Genomic DNA, 18,871 nt, shown 5'->3' with positions numbered 1-18,871 from the left:
AGGTTGATACATATTTCTTGATTCATATGATTCCAGATATGCATAAATCCTTGTACCAGCTCCCAGGCTTAATTTGGTTGAGTTCCTTGTTTCTCAATTGGCTGAGACAAAATTATATATACATAAGATATTGTTAGGGTTTAAAGACTCCTTCTTGAATTTTCTCATGCCACCATAAGGGAGCGCACACCGACAGCAGTGCACAGCATTCACTGCCGCAATACCAGACCAGCTGCCTGCAGACAGGGGAGGGGGGCGGCAGGGGGGTGAGATCCTCCAGGATGGAGACCATGTGAGAACTGGAAAGAATCAAAGGCAGTGCTGTTTCTGACTTTCCTCTCTTTCTCTCTCTCTCTCTCTCTCTCTCTCCCCCCCGGTGAGGCTCACTGCCTGCACAGGCTCAGGGAAGTCCTGTGCCCTTTTGCAGTTGCCCAGTCATCGCCTGAGGGACCCCTGGTGGCCTAGTGGTTAGCATGTGGGACTCTCACCGCTGCGACCCAGGTTCGATTCCCAGTCCCCCCGGGCAGATGGAGCCCGTTAGCCCTGTGAGGCCATCCATCTATGAGAAGGTCACTCTAAACAAACCTACGTCCTGAGGACCTCACTGCCATTGTCCAAGTTTGCTTGGCCCCGGTAGATGAACCTTAGGATTAAAGGGTGGACTCAGTTCAGCGCATGCTGTGTCTCACCTAAAAAACCCATTGCGCAGGCTGGATAGGTAAAAAGACCTTTCCCAAAATCTTCGTTCGCGAAGACTGGCCATTAAAAGTCATCGCCTGTGCTGGCTCCTGCAGCCCCACAGCTACTGGTCACCCGTTCCTGCCCACCGCCGCTCCCACTGCAGGAATGGAACCCGAGAAAGTTCCCACCGCCGATGACTGAGGAATTTTTTTTTTTTTTTGCTGCTCGGCGCTGCTTTTCTCAGGAGCCCCAGCACCTCTGTGGCTAACTTTGGAGCAGCAGCCGCCCTCGCCAACTGAGACCATGGCATCCCTAGTTCATGAGCTCCCACTGCCTGCACCCAAGCCACTGCAGTAGTGTCATAGGTTAAGAATTAAGGAGAATTTTTCTTCCCCTGCTCCACTCCAAGAACCAGAGTGAGTGGGGGAAGAAAGTCAATTAGCTTTACAAAGGGTCTGGCCGAATTCCTGGTTAATGGCCCATCAGAGACTGGGGGGTTACTTGCTGCCCTCACACAAGACAGTTTTAGTTCTGCTGGGTTCTCGCTTGAGGACAGTGACAGGGTCTGTGTGCGGAGCATTTGGAGAGAAGGCCTGGAAACCTGCTTGTCTGACTGCCTGTCCTGGTCAGCCTGGACTGCTGACTTCAGCTTGACCTGGGAGTTGTCTCTTGTCCCCAGCCCGGATCTGCTGTGTTTCATCGGAGAGTCTGTGTGCTCGCTGGGAGAGAAGGAGGAGCTTTTTGGGGCACCATCAACTGAGAACCGCAGTGAGTCCTGTTGGGGGTGAACTGCCTTCCTTACCCCTTCCTTCCACTGAGGGTAGGGTCCCCCATCTTCTTTTCGGCTCCTCCCGCGACCCGAGACCAACCCCCAGACCCCTCTCCCCACGTGGTGACTACCAGAGCCCAACAGCGCCCCCTGCAGGCAACGACAGAGAACTGCAGACCCTGCACCTCCAGCGATCCAACAGCGTCCCCTGCAGGCCACGATTAGGACTGTGCTAAAGGACAGAGAAGTATTCACCAATACCTTTTTTTTCTAGGGCTACTGTCTAGGGGGTTTTTTTGTGTGTTCTGTTACTGTTTTTGCTAACATACATATATCTTTTAATAAAGGGTTGTTATTTCTTCTGTTTTTCCACATTTCCTCGATTAAAGCCCCTTAATTTTAAATTTACAATTGCTGAGAGAGTGAAGTTTGGTCTATCTCACAACTCATCCTCATTAGCAAGCATTCCAGTCTCTTCAAACTGAGACAAGTAGCAGCCCCTGTGTTCCAGCCATGGTATCCCTGGACCCCGCAGCAACCACCGGCCAGGTGGAATCCCCTTTGTGTGAGGTGAGCCCACCACTGCCTCCTCTCCACCTCTAACCGCATGGAGGTGAAAACCACCACTGCAGCTACTGCGTCAGGTCAAAAGCTCATTCTGTAGTAGCCCCACACCGCAATTCACTGGCGCCCAGAGGGGAGCCCCATGCCGAACAAAGCCCACCAACAGAGCCAAATTCACACAACCGGCAGGAATTAATAACTGCCAAGGGGTTTGTTTGTTCTAGTAGGGTGAAATCTGTGGGGAAGAAGAGTTCTCCGCCATCCCTCCCTGCATTCCCTTTGTTTGCTGGGGCGAGGGGGGAAACCACGTGGCTGGGCAGTCTCCAGTGGCCGGGCAGTCTCCAGTCTCGTCATGGGAGGAGGTGGAGAGGTAGACCATTTTCTCCCTGTACCCCTGTGGTTACTGTGTTTTGCTGTTTTGTCTGTTTGTTCTGTTTTGTTTCCTGGTTTTTAGTAAAAATTGTTATTTCATTTTCTACACATTGCTCAAGGGCTTCTTATTTATTTTTAAATTTAAAATAAGTCCGTGAGGGAGAGATTTCTATTCCATTGAAGGTCCCGCCTCCTTGTCAACATCGTCTTTAACCCAAGACAATAATTGGCACCCAACATGTGGTACGAAACAGATATTAAAAAAAAACTTTTCCCACACCATTGTTTTTTCAATAAAAAGACAAAACAAACTTGGTAAAAATCAAACTAACAATACATAAAATTATTTGACTAATATTTAGTCTCCCAACGTGTCACTTGCACTGAAAACACAAATAAATCACAAAATTAATTAACTGATAATACAAGCAATTATGGTGGCAATTAAAAGTTTCATCGGCTCCACGCAGCTTGCTCGTCTGTTGGTAGGTTCGTATAAAAAGAAAAGAGAAGATTTGGCCTACTACAGACCGATTATTAAAAGGAAGGAAAATTTTCTTGTCTAGCATAATGCTACTAAAGCAACAACTTCGGTTTGAAATGCTGACATTCTTGTATCTATCACAAAGGTGACAGGGCTTAAGGGAAGAAATGGTTATCACATCTTGGCTGTGAGCTTTCTCATGTAAATATGCCAGCAGTTCCCCTGGCTTGGAACTTTTAACACCCCAGTCATAAAGCCTCAAGTTTTACTGTAAGCATTACTTTTCTATTTAAGACTCCAAGAGTTCCCACTGGACTTTTGCAGAGCCTTTGGTTCTTTAATAAGTTTGAGGTCATGTAAAGAGAAAAAACCACACACTTTTCCTTTAAAAGATTTCTTTTAATTTAGTGAGAAAAAAGGCATTTTGGCAAAAGATTCACAGAAGTAACATACAACCAAGGCAGAAGCATTTCACTAAAGCACCCAGCACACACCAATCCCACACAATTTAGTAAAATACAACCCATCACTATTAAGTCACCCAAAAGAGATTAAGGAGAGAGTAAAGAAAGAAAAGAGATTAAGAAACAGGAGAAAAGAGAGAGAGAAAACAGGAGTAAAGAAAGAGATTAGAATAAGACAACAATAGTTACTGCCAAGAATCCTTCACAGGGTGACATCCAGAGAAGAGAAAGGGGAGGCTCTTTGCCTCTGTATTTATATGGTCTGACCACCATGGTCACCCCTCCCACATGGGACATCCAGTTCACTGGCCACTCAGTGCCCTCCAGGCCAGAGTGAGGGAGGGGGTGCAGCCAATCAGAGGCTACCAGACTGGTCTTTTTGATTGACAGCTGCTCCATGCGGGCTCCAGCCCTGCCATGTGAGTTCCATGCTGCCATGTCCGGCCCTGCCACGCAACTTCAGCCTTGACCCTTCCCTCCACATACACAGAGTTTGTTCTGACTCTATAATAAAATAATCCAGTGAGATCTGAATCCAGTGTCTCAGAGGAACTCATTATCTTCAGTGGAGGGGGGCATGTTCTGGCATTCCTGGGAAAAGAAAACAACACAAACTTCCCAGGCAAGTCATGCTACTGATGCAATGGTTGACTGGGGTTTTTAGAGTGAGTGGCACCTGTCCCTCAGCCTTCCTCCTGGGTCCACTCTTGCACCACCCAGGCAGTGAAATGAATTCTGTTGTCTGATTGGATAGCCTTTGATCTTATCCCAATTTTGTATCAAACCTTCCAGATTAGGAGTGGGTAATTTGTCCATGACTACTCTGGGAATTCCTTTTGCAATGCCCTCTACCCATAAACTGTACCTTGTTTGCCTGCTAGGTGACACATTTCACCTTTGATTACCTGGTGAGGGAGGTTTTTGGACCTCCCCCAGCCTCCTGAGGTCTGTCCTTGGTTTAGGACTACTTGTACCAGAGACTCCCAATTGGCAACCAGTGGTTACTAATTCTTGGGCTACCTCCAACTAAGTTATTCCTGGTGGTGCATCCCTTCTTCTGTGCCTAGGGGTTGCCATTATGCTCTCTTGTAGTTGTGTAGCATGAACTTTTAGTGCATCAGGCAGGCCTCGGATCAAGACAGGGAATCTCTGTGGATCTGCCTCATTTCCATAGGGGATTGTTGTTGCCGGCCCAATAATTGTGTGTGCATTAATTGGAGACATGCAGTCTTTTGTACACTTTCTACAATGTGACCAGTCATGGTGGTTTTAATCGTGTAGGGATCTCCCCTTTCAATAGGGTCCAATCCTACCATCCAGTAGGCTGCCCTCTGGGTCAGGGACCAAGATGCTTGGTTATCATTTGTGGTCAGGAAAACACCTGGTCCCCAAAAACCTCTGGTCTCAGTCTTACTCAACAGAATTCAGTCTCCTCCACTCAGGGACACCCTCCACACATATTCAGTCTGATTCATTGGCCCTACAGCTGTATTTTTCTTGAAGTTTAGCCAGGGTTTCTCCCGTGTACTGGGTAGTCCCTGTGGTAGTTTGCTGAGCTCTCCCCTGGCCATCATTAGTGGTTTCAGTTTTAATGAGGGGATGCATATGTATTACTTCATCCTCCAGATAATTTTGCCTAAGCTCTTTCAATTCACCAGAGGGGTACAGGGATTTGTTAACCCTCGCTGGTCTGGGGCATCTTAAATTGATGTCCCATAGTTCACCATTTTTTGTTTCCAGCTCCTTTTTAAGAGATTCATTTCACTCCTGGAGAGATGATTGAAGCAATAGATTAATATCCCTTTCCATCCAAACTGCTTCAGCTCAGCAGCCAACTGTAAGCATTCCTTTTCTAGTTGTTCCTGCAATGCTTTCATTGACTCTTGTAAAGATCTTATCATGTCACTCTCAGATTTCTGAGTAGTCAATCACTCCTTTTGTGTAGCTTTAAGAGCCACACCCAAAACACCACATACCACTGTCTTCCCTTTGCCAGGTTTTAGTTTATGTTCTTTTATAAGAATAGCAATTTGATCTGCCACTGCTTGTGGATCGCACCAACAGTTATGAATCCAGGTCATCCAGGAGAAAAAGGGTTTGCATTATAGCTGTTTAATTTCATCAGGAGGGGACAATCCCCATTTGACTCGCCCTGAGGGGACATTCCTTTTGAATCTGTCATTAACTCAGCTAGGGTTAATGTCTCCCTCCCAGTTAACCCTTTGAGGGTCAGCTTGACTCTCTCCTGGGGAAAATTTTTCAACAGGTCTGGGTTACATCAGAAAACCTTTCAACAGGTCTGATGTGCCCAGGTCATACCAAGAGGAGAAAAATTATCGCTATAATTTCATAACGAGGGGACAGTCACCATTTGGCTCGCCCTCGATAGTAATACCCTTCAGCAACCCACTGAGGGTCAATGTCCTTTTCCCCACTACCCCCTGAGGGGTTGGTCTGACTTCCTCCAAGAGAAAACCTTGCAACAGGTCCAGGTCACAACAGAAAACCCTACAACAGCTTTGGACTACACCAATCACATCCAAGGGATCCTGTTCCATGATGCTGGTAAAATGTTATGACCTGCCCCTAAAGGCTGGACTAACTCAGGTTCTTGTTAATAGATTCCTTGGGGTGGATTAGAGTGAAAAGCACTGAATGACCGATGCTTGTAAATATATATATATATCCGTAGGGTTTACTTTAGAACAATTTGATTGCAGTGGAAAGCAGGTATGTAGCCATTTTGGTTATTTTTATCTATAGTAATATGGCAATATGAAAGCACTTTAGAAAATGTATAAGGGAAAAAGACAGGAAGGAAGAGAAAGAAAGGATAAGAGTAGAAAGATTCATAATCACCACCCATGGATCTGATTCAAAGAAATCCTTAAACAATATATAAAGCACACCTTTTATTACGACCGGGGGATGCAGAGGGGTTTTGCCCCCCCATGCATTCCACTGAGAAAAAGAAACACAACAGCTTTTATACATTTGGAAGGAGTAAGTTTCAAAAATTATCTATCATATACACTTTTTGAGAATTGGTACAAAATCTGCCTTATCTAAATAGACATTTGGTTACCTAACCCCTATTTTTATTACTATAGAGTAGTTACATAAAGCTTTATAATTTCAAACAGCTATGTTCCCCCACCCCTCTCCTGTCTCCCTTGCAATGCTACGTGCTAAAAACCTTTCCTTTCCTGCTTTCCCTGTCAGTCCCTTATCTTATTTGTTTATGTAAGCTAACTTTATCTTAACTGCTCACAATTTGGGCAGTAACCTTCTTTCAAGCATGTCGGTGGACAGAAATTGTGTGAACAATTTCTATTGCATTTCTGCAACCTTTGCCTTGGCACGGCTGGGTGCAGAGAGTAAAAAATACTACGCCACTAATATGGCTGCAGGTCTTGTGCCAAGGTGAAGGAGGAGTTCTTTTGGCAGGAAAACAAGTTTTATGGACACCTGCTGTGGTCCAATTAGTACTGTACAACACAGTATGTTTTCCTTGTGTATCCAATGTAGTCTGGGAAAGAATCACATGTCTGTGTGTCATAAGCACTATATAAGCTGTCTTTCTTCTAATAAAGCTGACATTTTGCCGGTCACATTGACCTGTGAGCATTCTGTTCATACCCCTCTGCCGATATCTGGCACCCGAATAGGGACTCCTACTTCTTCGAGTTCTGCAGGGACATAAGGCGAACGGAAGGAGCTGAGGGAAGTGGTCATTAGAGGTAGTGCTGTCCCCGGCGCTACGAAAAAAGCCATGCACATGGTACAGAGGAACTTCACCCTGGCTAGGTGAGTCGACCGGGGGAGAGAGCATGGGGTCCATGCTACCCACAGAGGACAAAGCGGTGGAAACGCTCCTCCAATTTATGATCTCTCTAAGAGAACCTATTTATGATGAAAAAGCCCTTAAAGGGTTAATAGAATGGGCGAGAGCGAAGAATCTACTTCCCACTGCTCAAGTCGCCTTTCAGGTGTCCACAAGGGACGCTATAAAGGAACTGTTTTGGGACGGGATCTCTAAGGGATCGGAAGATGCTAGAAAGTGTCCTATAATTTGGCATCTGGTAGTTGAGTGGCTACAAGAGTTAAGTTCTGAGCGACAGGAACTCATAAATGTTCAGACAGCTCTGTCGGGAGACAGCAGGACTATGGCAAGTCCCCGTCCTGATCGGTCCGCTTTAGGGGAGATCCAAGTACCTGTGGCTGCAAAGTTGCGAACGCTAGAAACCTTAAAAGCAACGGGATCACCTCTGTTTAGCACCATGCATGTTATCAGTAACAAGAGCAAAACTCTTTTAAAGTTTTACAAAAGTTTATTTAAGGCAGATGGGCAAACAGCGCTGGGCGGATAGGGTTTTGCTTCCCCATATATTCCGCAAAATTCAATAAGTTTCAGTTTTTCTTTTTATAGCCCCAAATCCCCTCCCAGATTTCTAGTTACTAGTTCATTCTGCGCATGTTCTGTCTTGGTTACCAGGGAATCTTTTCCCTGTTTCTTGTCTTCCTTATCAGTCTCTCCTGGCGTCTTCTTTCTTGACAAGTCTGGTCGCCTCCTTCCTCTTATCAGATTGTGTCGGCTAAGGGTGTCTGGATTGTTAGAGCCCCTTTGCTTTATGACTTCCTTGACAGATCTGCTGCAGTTGCTGGGAAGAATATTTTTCCTACACAGATAGCTAACATCTAGAGGTTATATAGTAGAATATAATTTTTCATGATAACATAGTATCACAGTTCACAATTACAGTATTACAAGTATAATTTGATAAGCAAATTATCTCTTTTTGTCTTTATTGACTATCACAATTCCTCCTCTTCTTATTCATCGGTAATTTGCTTATCAAACCTCATTAAGACTTCCCGAGCTGCAATTAAGGTGGGAGGTTGTTCCGCTTTAGGTGTCTCTTCATTCGAGTCCAGATATTGCTGTCTCATTACCATGAGTTGCACCGTTTCAACTCTGCTCTTAATAAAAGTCACAATTTTATTTAGGATATAAGGACCAATTGTCAAAATTGTTACCAGCGCTATCAGAGGACCTATTAGAGTAGAAATTAAGGTAGTTAACCAAGGTGATTGGTTAAACCATGATTCAAACCAGCTTTGTCGAGTTTCCCTTTCTCTTTTTCTTTGAAGAATTCCTTCACGTAATTTAGCCATAGATTCACGCACTACTCCCGAATGATTTGCATAGAAGCAACATTCTTCTCCTAATGCAACACATAGCCCTCCTTGTTGCAAGAAAATCAAATCTAATCCTCTTCTATTTTGCAAAACTACTTCAGAAAGTGAAGTGAGGGACTTCTCTAAGTATGATATCGATTTTTCAATTCTCACTAAGTCTTCATCAACTGCTGCTCTTAGAGATGTTATCCCTTTATTTTGCTCAACATAGGATGCAATTCCCGTGGCCACCCCTGCTGCTCCCAGACTGAGGAGCATGGCAATTGTTATGGCAGTAAGTGGTTCCCTTTTTTGTATCCTGTGTCTATTATCGTCCCAATGGTCTAGAATCGATTCCCTTGAACGATAAAGTATTCGAGGTATGACCGTTATTTGTACACAGAATTCCTTACTTTCGTCAAATATTTGTAAAGATATGCAGGGAGTTACGCCCGTCCTTGAGCATATCCACCATCCTTCCCCACCAGGTATAGCCCATTTCTCTGTTTTATCTAATTTCTTTATGGTATAGCTGCATAAGTCCTTCTTGGTTGTAGGTACATTCCCTATACACACTCCCTGTCCTCTCACTTGCTGGAGAGTGATTCCTACCTTTTTCTCTTCCCAATTACACTGTGTAAGGTTGCCCTGGTTGGATATTTTAAATGAGGTGTTCAAAGCTATCCCTTCATAAAACGGGGGTTTAATATCATAGCACAACCAACAGGAATCAGTCATGTTAGAGTCAGTGTGGTTAAGTGCATAATAGGTCGCCTGCATTAATCGTAGCAATGGTTCTGTCTTCTCATATTCCTTGGTGTAGGTTGAGACTACACTGGAGTTGTTAAAGTTAACAGTTGGGGCGGTTGAGTCTTTGAAAGTCTTTCTCTTTTCACCCTCCTTCTGGTTGAAGCTATTCTCTTTCTTTTTTATTACTTTATTGGGTCCTATTGCCAAGGAGCGTTGGGTTGTTTCCTGCTTTTTTATTGTTATTAGCCCTCCCCTGTCCGTCCCGGGTTCCCAGTATCTGATTCCCCAAGTTTTTCCTATTAACCATCCTGGATCCTCTGGTCTCATTACTTGGAGGGTTATATAACGGCAATTGCTATCTCTCCTAATTCCTCTAGACAACACCATTTGTGATGGTTTACAACCAGGTGGCCCCCAGGTTGTTGTCAGATACTTATCTTGGGAAGTAGGGGTCCAGGCAGAAGCTATTGTTGCGCAATCCCAGTACCCACAGTGATATTCATTAGGGAGATTACAGTACCCTTTCCCTGGATTGGATGCGGGACAAAGATAGTATGGTTTCGTATTTAAGCAATGGGATAACGGTGCCAATTGACACAGTGTAGCAGAGAAACTGGGAGGTCCTGCCGTAAGATTGCTCTTAATTATTTCCTGATCACCCCCTCTGGTCAAAGTCCATTTGTATGGCTGATGTGGGCTTTCCCTGCTTGGAGGAAGCTGCCACAAAAACACTGCAATCCAGATATAGTTTCTCATATCCATTCTCCACCGCATTATTGCTCTGCCTCCTTCGTCTACTCCTTTGCAGGGAGCAACGAGGTTTGCATTATCTTCTCGGCAGCAGTCAATATTCTTCCGGAGAATATGAGTTTATTATTTTTTTTTTTTTTTCCTCTGAGCAAATTTAATGGCACACAGTTCTAAAGGTTTGTACCAATCCTTTTTATAGACCTCCCAGTTTTCTGGTACCAACCACTCCCATCCGCAGAATAACTTGTCAATTTCCAGAACACTCAATTGCTCATCAGAAGCAATAAGGAAATCTCAACATTCTATACAATTGATATTTTGTCTATTTGCTACACAATGCCACTTTATACCACACAATACACATTTACAACTGACCCAACCTTGATGCCCTGAGCCTGGATATTTTATACAGGGAATTTTTCGTGCAGGTCTTTCTGGCAGAGTAATTTCAGTTTCAAATTCACAACAAAAAGGAAAGTTTTCCCTTTTCAGCAATTTGATAGTCCACTTCCCCCGGTCTGGTAAGGGGTTGGTCCACTTCAGCTAACAGTTATACCGAACCCTTGTTAAGGTTAGGTCTGAAGGCACTTTAAACCAGGAGTATAGGCTGGACCTTATGTCCCGCTCAAAGCGATTCATTTACCAATCCCGCTTTTCTGAATGTCATTCGGAGATCTCCGGGCTGGGAGGTTACAGTCCATTCAGGGGTGTTAATGGGTCCTTTAACACGAGATGCGTGAGTCCATCCTCTTTCAGCGGTACGAATGGCTGTATCTGTAGTGAGAAGAACGACAAAAGGTCCTTCCCAGCAAGGAGTTAATGAAGATTCTTTCCATGTCTTGATTAACACTCTGTCCCCAGGCTGTAATTTGTGTATGGCCATGTCTAACGGGGGCCTCTGAGTTACTAATCCTTTCTTTCTCAATTGCTGTCTCCTTTTCATTAACTCAATTATATACTCCCTTAAGAGGGTGTCTTCTACCTTTGGATTTTCTATTGGAATTCCAAAATCATATGGCATTCCATACATCATTTCAAATGGTGAGATTCCGGTGTCAGTACGTGGTTGGGTCCGAATGTATAATAAAGCCAATGGCAAACACTTTACCCAATTCATCTTAGTTTCTATCATTAATTTAGTCAATTGTTTCTTTATTTCACCATTCATTCTTTCCACTTTACCAGAACTTTGCGGGTGCCACGGTGTGTGGAACTCCCACTTGGTTCCAAAAAGCTCCGTTGTTTCTTTGATTATTTTAGAGGTAAAGTGTGGTCCCCTGTCTGAGTCCACCACTGCAACAGTACCGTACTGCGGAATAATTTCTTCTAATAAAATTTTAATCACAGTTTTGGCGGTACACCTTGCTACTGGAAAGGCTTCTACAAAGTGGGTGAGATGATCCACTAACACCAGTAGGTGGCGGTATCTCCCTACTTTAGGTAACTCAGTAAAATCTGCCTGCACCTTTTCAAATGGTCTCTTAGCCAACTCCCGTCCCCCTTGCACCCGCTCTCTCAATTGCCTTTTATTTACCTTCTGACAGGTTAAACACCCTTCAAGAGTTCTTTTTGCGATTCCATAAGATCCCACACAGACAAATTTGTTTTCAAATTGGTCCACTAAAGCCTGTGTACCCCAATGCGTTTGCTCATGTAATCTTTTCATAATCTTCTGGGCCAGACCTTTCGGGAGAACTTCCCGTCCATCTGGTAATAACCACTTATTATTTTCTTCTTTTGCTCCAGACTGTTGTAGTTTCTCCTTTTCTTGTTCACTGAAGCTTTTCAGAATGTCTATGTCCCTCTGTTCTGAACTAGTTATTACTAATAAAGCTGCCCTCTTTGCTTCCTCATCTGCTAAATTATTACCCCTTACTGTAACCTTTAGTCCTTTTGATGTCCCTTAATGTATACAACTGCAATCTGTTTTGGTTTTCTCAGTGCCTTTAAAATTTCTCGAATCAAAGTTTCATGAATAAGTTCCTTACCTTGAGTATTCATTAATCCTCTTTCTTCCCATATTTTGCCGAAAGTATGAACTACCCCAAACGCATATTTAGAATCTGTGAATATAGTGCCTGCTTTTCCATCTAATAGCCGTAAAGCTCTCAACAGTGCATATAACTCACAAGCCTGGGCTGACCACGTCTTGTCTAAAGGCCCAGACTCTTTAACCTGAAGAGTCCTTCCATCGATCACTGCATATCCTGACTTTTGGTTCCCATCAATTACCCTAGATGAACCATCTATGTATAATTTCTCTCCTCCATTCAGTTCTTCCTCTTCTAAATCTTCCCTAATTTTTGTCTGAAAATTTATTACTTGTAGGCAATCATGTACCAGGTCTCCTTTGGGCTCCCCATATAAGAAATGAGCTGGATTTTGTAGATTTGTCACTTCTAGTTCTAATTTTAGTGAATGTAATAGAATGCTTTCATATTTTAACAACCGGCTATCTGTCAACCATTTCTCAGCTCTCTGCTGCAATACTCCCCTTATATTGTGAGGGGTAAAAACTCTCAATTCTCCCCCAAAAGTCACTTTTGTAGCTTCTTCAACTAACAAAGCCGTAGCCACAATAGCCTGCAAACAAGTTGGCCACCCCCTGCTGACTGGGTCCAATAATTTTGAATAATATCCAACTGGTTTTCTCTGCCCAGCCCAAGTCTGAGTTAGGACTCCATATGCCGTACCATTTTCAGTGTTCACAAACAAATAAAAAGGTTTTGGATTATCTGGTAAACTTAACACAGGTGCATTTACCAAATCTTCCTTCAATTTCTCTAATTGTTCGTCGTCTTTGTCACTCCACTTTACTAGCCCGTCTGTTGCCAATTTCTCATATAGGAACTTAACCTTACTGCTATAATTTTCAATCCATTGTCGACAGTACCCGAATAATCCCAAAAGCTGTCTAATCTGTCTTTTTGTTTTGGGCGTAGACAGTGACAAAATTCCATTCACTCGATCAGGATCTAATCTTTTATGTCCCTTGCTCAGCCAGTGTCCCAAATATTTAACTTCTTCCTCTGTAAATTGCAGCTTAGACTTTGATACTTTTAACCCTTTTAGACTCAGAAAATTTAAGAGCCTAATACTTTCATCCCTAACAGCTTCTGACTTCTCCCCAGCAATTAACAAATCATCTACATATTGGATTAAGACGGTGCCCTCACGGGGTTCAAAGGTTTCTAATAAATGCTCCAAGGCTTGCCCAAATAAATTAGGGGACTCTGTAAATCCCTGGGGTAGGACAGTCCACCTAAACTGCTGTTTCCTATGAGAATCAGGGTCCTCCCATTCAAAGGTAAAATAATCCCTACTGCTTTCCTCGAGAGGACATGCCCAAAAGGCATCCTTCAGATCAATGACGCTATACCATTTGTGTTCAGGGGAAAGTTGGTTTAATAAAGTGTATGGATTAGCCACCACTGGAAACCGGGTAACTGTTCGTTTATTCACCTCTCTTAAGTCCTGCACCAGTCGGTAGGACCCGTCAGATTTCTTTACTGGCAAAATAGGGGTGTTATGAGGTGACATACATGGTTCTAACAGTCCCTGCGTTAAGAGTCGTTCGATAATTGGTTTAAGTGCGACCCTTCCTTCGTGAGGGATAGGATATTGCTTTACCCTTATTGGCTCCTCTGGATTTCTGATGGAAACTCCAAACGGTTTTATATCCAACTTTCCTACAGATTCAGGGGTATACCACACCTCAGGATTTATCCTCTTTTCATCCTCTGCCGTAAGGGAGTATATTTTAGCCTGTATTTCCTGCTCCTTCACTTCCAGATTAATCCCCAGTTCTATTATTAAATCTCTCCCTAATAGATTATATTCAGCTTCAGGAACTAACAAAAATGTTCCCAATGCATATTTATTTTGGGCTTCTATTTCCACATCTTTGATAAGGGGTACTTTAAAAGGTTCCCCTTTAGCCCCCACTACTAGGACTGTATCTGGGGAGGTCATACAGCCCCAAGGTAGTTTTTGTACAGTTGATTTTTCTGCTCCTGAGTCCACTAAAAACTCAAATTCTTGATGCTGAGGACCCAATTTAAGTTTTATCAAGGGCTCTGTTTTCTTTTGAGTCCTCAGCTGATAAAGCCCCTGACCCCTTCAATCTTCCTGATAGATTCGTTCATCCTGTAGTCTTTTTCTGCAATTTCTCTTCAAATGTCCCCTCTGTCCACAATAATAACATTCTACATCACTTAATTCTGACCGACCACGTTCCCTGGGTAGTTCATGTTTAACAAACCCACGAGGGATCCTTCGTTTTTGATTTCTGTCTCCCCTCTGTCCTTCTCGTATAGCTGCCACTAAAACCTTGGTCTGTCTTTTTTGCATTTCTACCTGCTTCTTCTCCATTTCCTCCTGTCTTTTCTGTAATTCCTCCTGCTTCTCCTCCTGTCTCTTTTGCATTTCCTCTTCTCTCTTTTGCCTTTCTTCTTCTCTTTCCTCATCCCTTCTCACATATACCCTCTGAGCCTCCCTTAACAACACATCCAATGTCTTAGCCTGCCATTCTTCATCTTTCTCCAACTTTTTCCGAATGTCCTCCCATGCTCCCTGCACAAATCGCATCTTAAACACAGCTCCCCCCATTATATCCCCCTGCGGATCCATTCCAGAATAAAGTTGGAAACTTTTCCTTAATCTTTCCAGCCACTCAGTAGGTGATTCATCTTTTCTCTGGTATTCTTTAAAAACTCTGTCAATATTTTGTCCCCTCGGGACTGCTTCTCTTATACCCTGAACTATAATCGTCCTTAAATCAGCCATGTGAGCTCTATGGGCCGGCTCCTGGTTATTCCAGTCAGGTTTCTGAAGAGGCCACTTGGTGTCAGCAGCCGGCCCCTGCTGGTGTCTCTGATCCCACTGCCTCATTCCTGCGGTTCTGATCATGCCCCGTTCCTCCACCGTAAATAATATTCCCAAAATTGCTTGCATCTCTTCCCACGTATAAATATTCGGCCCTAGAAACTGATCAAATCTTTCAGACACTCCCATGGGGTCCTCTAGCAACTTCCCCATCTCTTTCTTAAATTCTCTTACATCCCCTGAATTTAAGGGGACAGAGACAAACCCTAACCTAGCATCCTGTCCCCCCATTGCAATCTCCCTTAGAGGATATAGCTCAGTTCTCGTTTTTTGTTTTGCCTTACTCTGGCTCCTTGTTACTCTCCTGCTGTCAGCAGGTGAGGGAGATGGAGAGTTCTCAGATAGAACAAGTTCTGGTTCAGTTGGGGCAGAGGGCTGAAATGCTGGTGCTGGAATGGGTGCAGGTTGTGGAGGGGGTGGGATATATGGTGGAGGGTGCCTCTGGTAATCCTCCAAATCACAGTTATTCTTTTTCTGTTTTTTGTTTCTTAAAGGAAACAAATAATGCCTAGTGTCTGGCCTCATCCATAAACTAGCATACTCGCTTTCTTCTGCACAGAATGGCTCTTTACTATTCACGTACAAATTTAGAGCCTGACATATCCAGTCCTCAAATGAACCATATACCGGCCAATACACACGGTCCTGCCTTATTCGCTTCCCCCCCATACTTCCATACAATAATGCACCATCTTTTCTCTCAATTTCCCTCTTCTGGTAGGATAATCATCCCAATACCTAATCATAATTCCTAAAGGACTATCTGGAGGTATGGTTGGTAACCTTACTACTAACTTATTCTCGGGCTCTCTCCTGTCCTGCACGGTATCTTGTAACTTCCCCTTATGATCACTTATTCCACCCCCCTCCCTGGGGTTTTCCTCAGTCTTAGTATTGTCCTGACTCGTTTTACAGCCACCCATGGGAGCAGAAGATTTACTTTTCTTCTGTCCCATCTTCCGAAGTACCTTCACACACTCACACACACAATTCAATCGCTTCCCTCCGTTCGTGACTTGCCCCCTCGCGGGGTACAAGAACTGCACTAATAGGAGGTCCCTCTCGCGTAGTCCTACTGGACGTCTCACTCGTTTGTACTTCGGGATCCCCTCCCCAACCGAGAAAGGGGTTCGCAAATACTTACCTCTCCTGGGTAAGCCGTCGTCCAGCTCCTCACTGAACGGTCCCTTCCCCAACCAGGCGGCACCTGAAACCCTTACTCCCTCCTGGAGTAAGTCTCCGTTCAGACTCCTGCCAAACAGACCCCTTCCCAAATGAAGAGGATTTACCACTCACTTTCCTCCTAAGTAAACCTTCGCCTGGATTTTGTGCACAAAGATTACAGGGAACTGCAGTGATTAATTTGCTGATTTGCCTTTTCTAAATCTTTTCGGTCGGAAACCCCAGAGTCTATGCCGCAGGACTCCCCCAGGACCATCCAAACAGGGATGGAGGTGCCCGTCCCAGGAGGATCCTACTGCCCAGGAACTCTGATCCGAGTCACGGCACCAAATTGTTATTGGTAAACAAGAGCAAAACTCTTTTAAAGTTTTTACAAAAGTTTTATTTAAGGCAAATGAGCAAAGTAGCGCTGGGCAGACGGGGTCTTTTGCCCCCTCAATGGTCCGCAAATTCAATAAGTTTCAGTTTTTCTTTTATAGCTCCCGAGTCCCCTCCTGGGTTTTTTTGTTACCAGTTCATTCTGCGCATGCTCTGTCCTTGTTGCTAAGGATCTTCTCTTCCCTGTTTCTTGTCTCTCTTATCAGCTCCTCCTGGCGTCTTCTTTCTTATCAGGTCTGTCCGCCTCCTTCCTCTTATCAGATTGTGTCTGCTAAGAATGTTTTTGTTGTTAGGGGCCTTGTCTTCCCTGTTTTATGTCTTCTTTGACAGGCTCTGCTGTAGTTGCTAGGGAAATCTCTTTCTACGTAGATATCTAAAATCTAGAGGTAAAATAATAGGATATAGTCCGTCATGATAACATAACATCACAGTTCACAACAGTTTACCATCACTAATACTATCTTTCAGCAGAAAAATAGTCTGAAGACAACCTGGATGCATCCCAGATCTAAGCATTGGCACCTCATTGATTATGTCTTGGTGCGACGGAGAGATGTCCGTGATGTCCACCATACCCGCTTGATGCCCAGTGCAGAATGCCAAACAGACCATCGGCTTGTGCACTGTAAACTCAACTTCAATCTCAAATTCAAACCCAAAAGAGGCAGTATCCCAAGGAGAAGACTCCAAGTTAACGATCTCCAATCAGCCACAGTAAGAGAAAGATTCCAGGTAAATCTTCAAACTAGGCTTGAAAACCATCCCACAGATTCTGCAGATTCCTCTCCTGAAACAATTTGGCATCATATTAAAAGCAGCATCCTGCAATCCTCTGAAGAATCCTTAGGGTTCTCCCTCAAGATGAACAAGGACTGGTTTGATGAAAACAATCAAGAAATCCAGGAATTGTTGAGGAAGAAGAGAACTGCCCACCAAGCACACCTTGCACTGCCATCCTGTCACGCAAGAAAAATTGCCTTTCGTCTTGCATGCAGCAAGCTCAAACAGAAACTCCGTGACATCCAGAACAAGTGGTGGACCGATCTAGCTGCAAAAACTCAACTATGTGCAGATACGGGGGATCACAAAGGATTCTATGAGGCCCTGAAAACAGCATACGGGCCTACAAACCAAGTCCAAAGCCCACTACTCAGTGCAGATGGTCAAACGTTTCTGACAGATAAAACCTCCATTCTGAATCGATGGTCTGAACACTTTCAGACTCTTTTCAGTACCAACCATGTAGTCCAAGACTCAGCAATTCAGTCCATCACACAACAACCAGTGAAATACGAATTGGATACTGCCCCCACTTTAGGAGAAACCCTTAAGGCCATACAGCAGGTGAAAATCGGCAAGGCAGCCGGGGTTGATGGAATTCCACCCGAAGTCTGGAAACATGGGGGCCTTGCACTCCATGCTAAATTTCACGAGTTTATGGTGCACTGTTGGGAACTAGGCGAACTACCTTCAGACCTTCGTGATGCAGTCATCATCACCTTGTATAAGAAGAAAGGTACTAAATCAGACTGCTCAAATTACCGTGGTATTACTCTGCTCTCCATTGCTGGCAAAATCCTGGCAAGAATACTCCTGAACAGACTAATACCCGCTATAGCAGAAGGAATTCTACCTGAAAGTCAGTGTGGCTTCAGAGCCAACAGGAGCACCACAGACATGATATTTGTTCTCAGACAACTGCAAGAGAAGTGTAGGGAACAGAACAAAGGTCTCTATGTAACCTTTGTCGACCTCACCAAGGCTTTCGATACTGTGAGCAGAAAAGGTCTTTGGCAGATTTTGGAATGTTTAGGTTGTCCCCCCAAGTTCCTTAAAATGATCATCTCACTTCATGAGGATCAGCGCGGCCAAGTCAGATATGGCAACACACTTTCTGAGCCCTTTCTAATAAAGAATGGTGTGAAACAAGGCTGCATTCTTGCCCCTATCCTATTCACAGTCTTTTTCAGCATGATGCTCCAAAGGGTCACGGCAGACCTCGATGATCAGGACGGTATCTACATTCGATGTCGTACTGATGGAAGCCTTTTCAACCTAAGGCGACTGAAGGCCCACACCAAGACCCTAAACCATCTTGTCCGGGAGCTGCTTTACGCTGATGACGCCACCCTTGTTGCCCACACAGAAGCAGCCCTGCAGCGTTTAACATCCTGCTTTGCAGATGCTGCTGAGCTCTTTGGGCTGGAAGTCAGCTTAAAGAAGACAGAAGTTCTCCATCAACCTGCACCTCAGGAAGTCCTCCATCATCCCCACATCACCATCGGCCAATCAGAACTCAAATCAGTCCAACAGTTTAATTACCTAGGCAGCCTCATCTCCTCGGATGGTAAGATTGACGGGGAGATAGACAACAGGTTAGCGAAGGCATATAGTGCTTTCAGAAAACTCCATAAA

The sequence above is a fragment of the Neopelma chrysocephalum genome, unplaced genomic scaffold (genome assembly GCF_003984885.1).
Source record: "Neopelma chrysocephalum unplaced genomic scaffold, ASM398488v2 Primary Assembly neopelma1_96914, whole genome shotgun sequence".
NCBI lineage: Eukaryota > Metazoa > Chordata > Aves > Passeriformes > Pipridae > Neopelma > Neopelma chrysocephalum.
The sequence above is the reverse complement of the archived record's forward strand: the minus strand, read 5'-3'. Positions refer to the sequence as shown.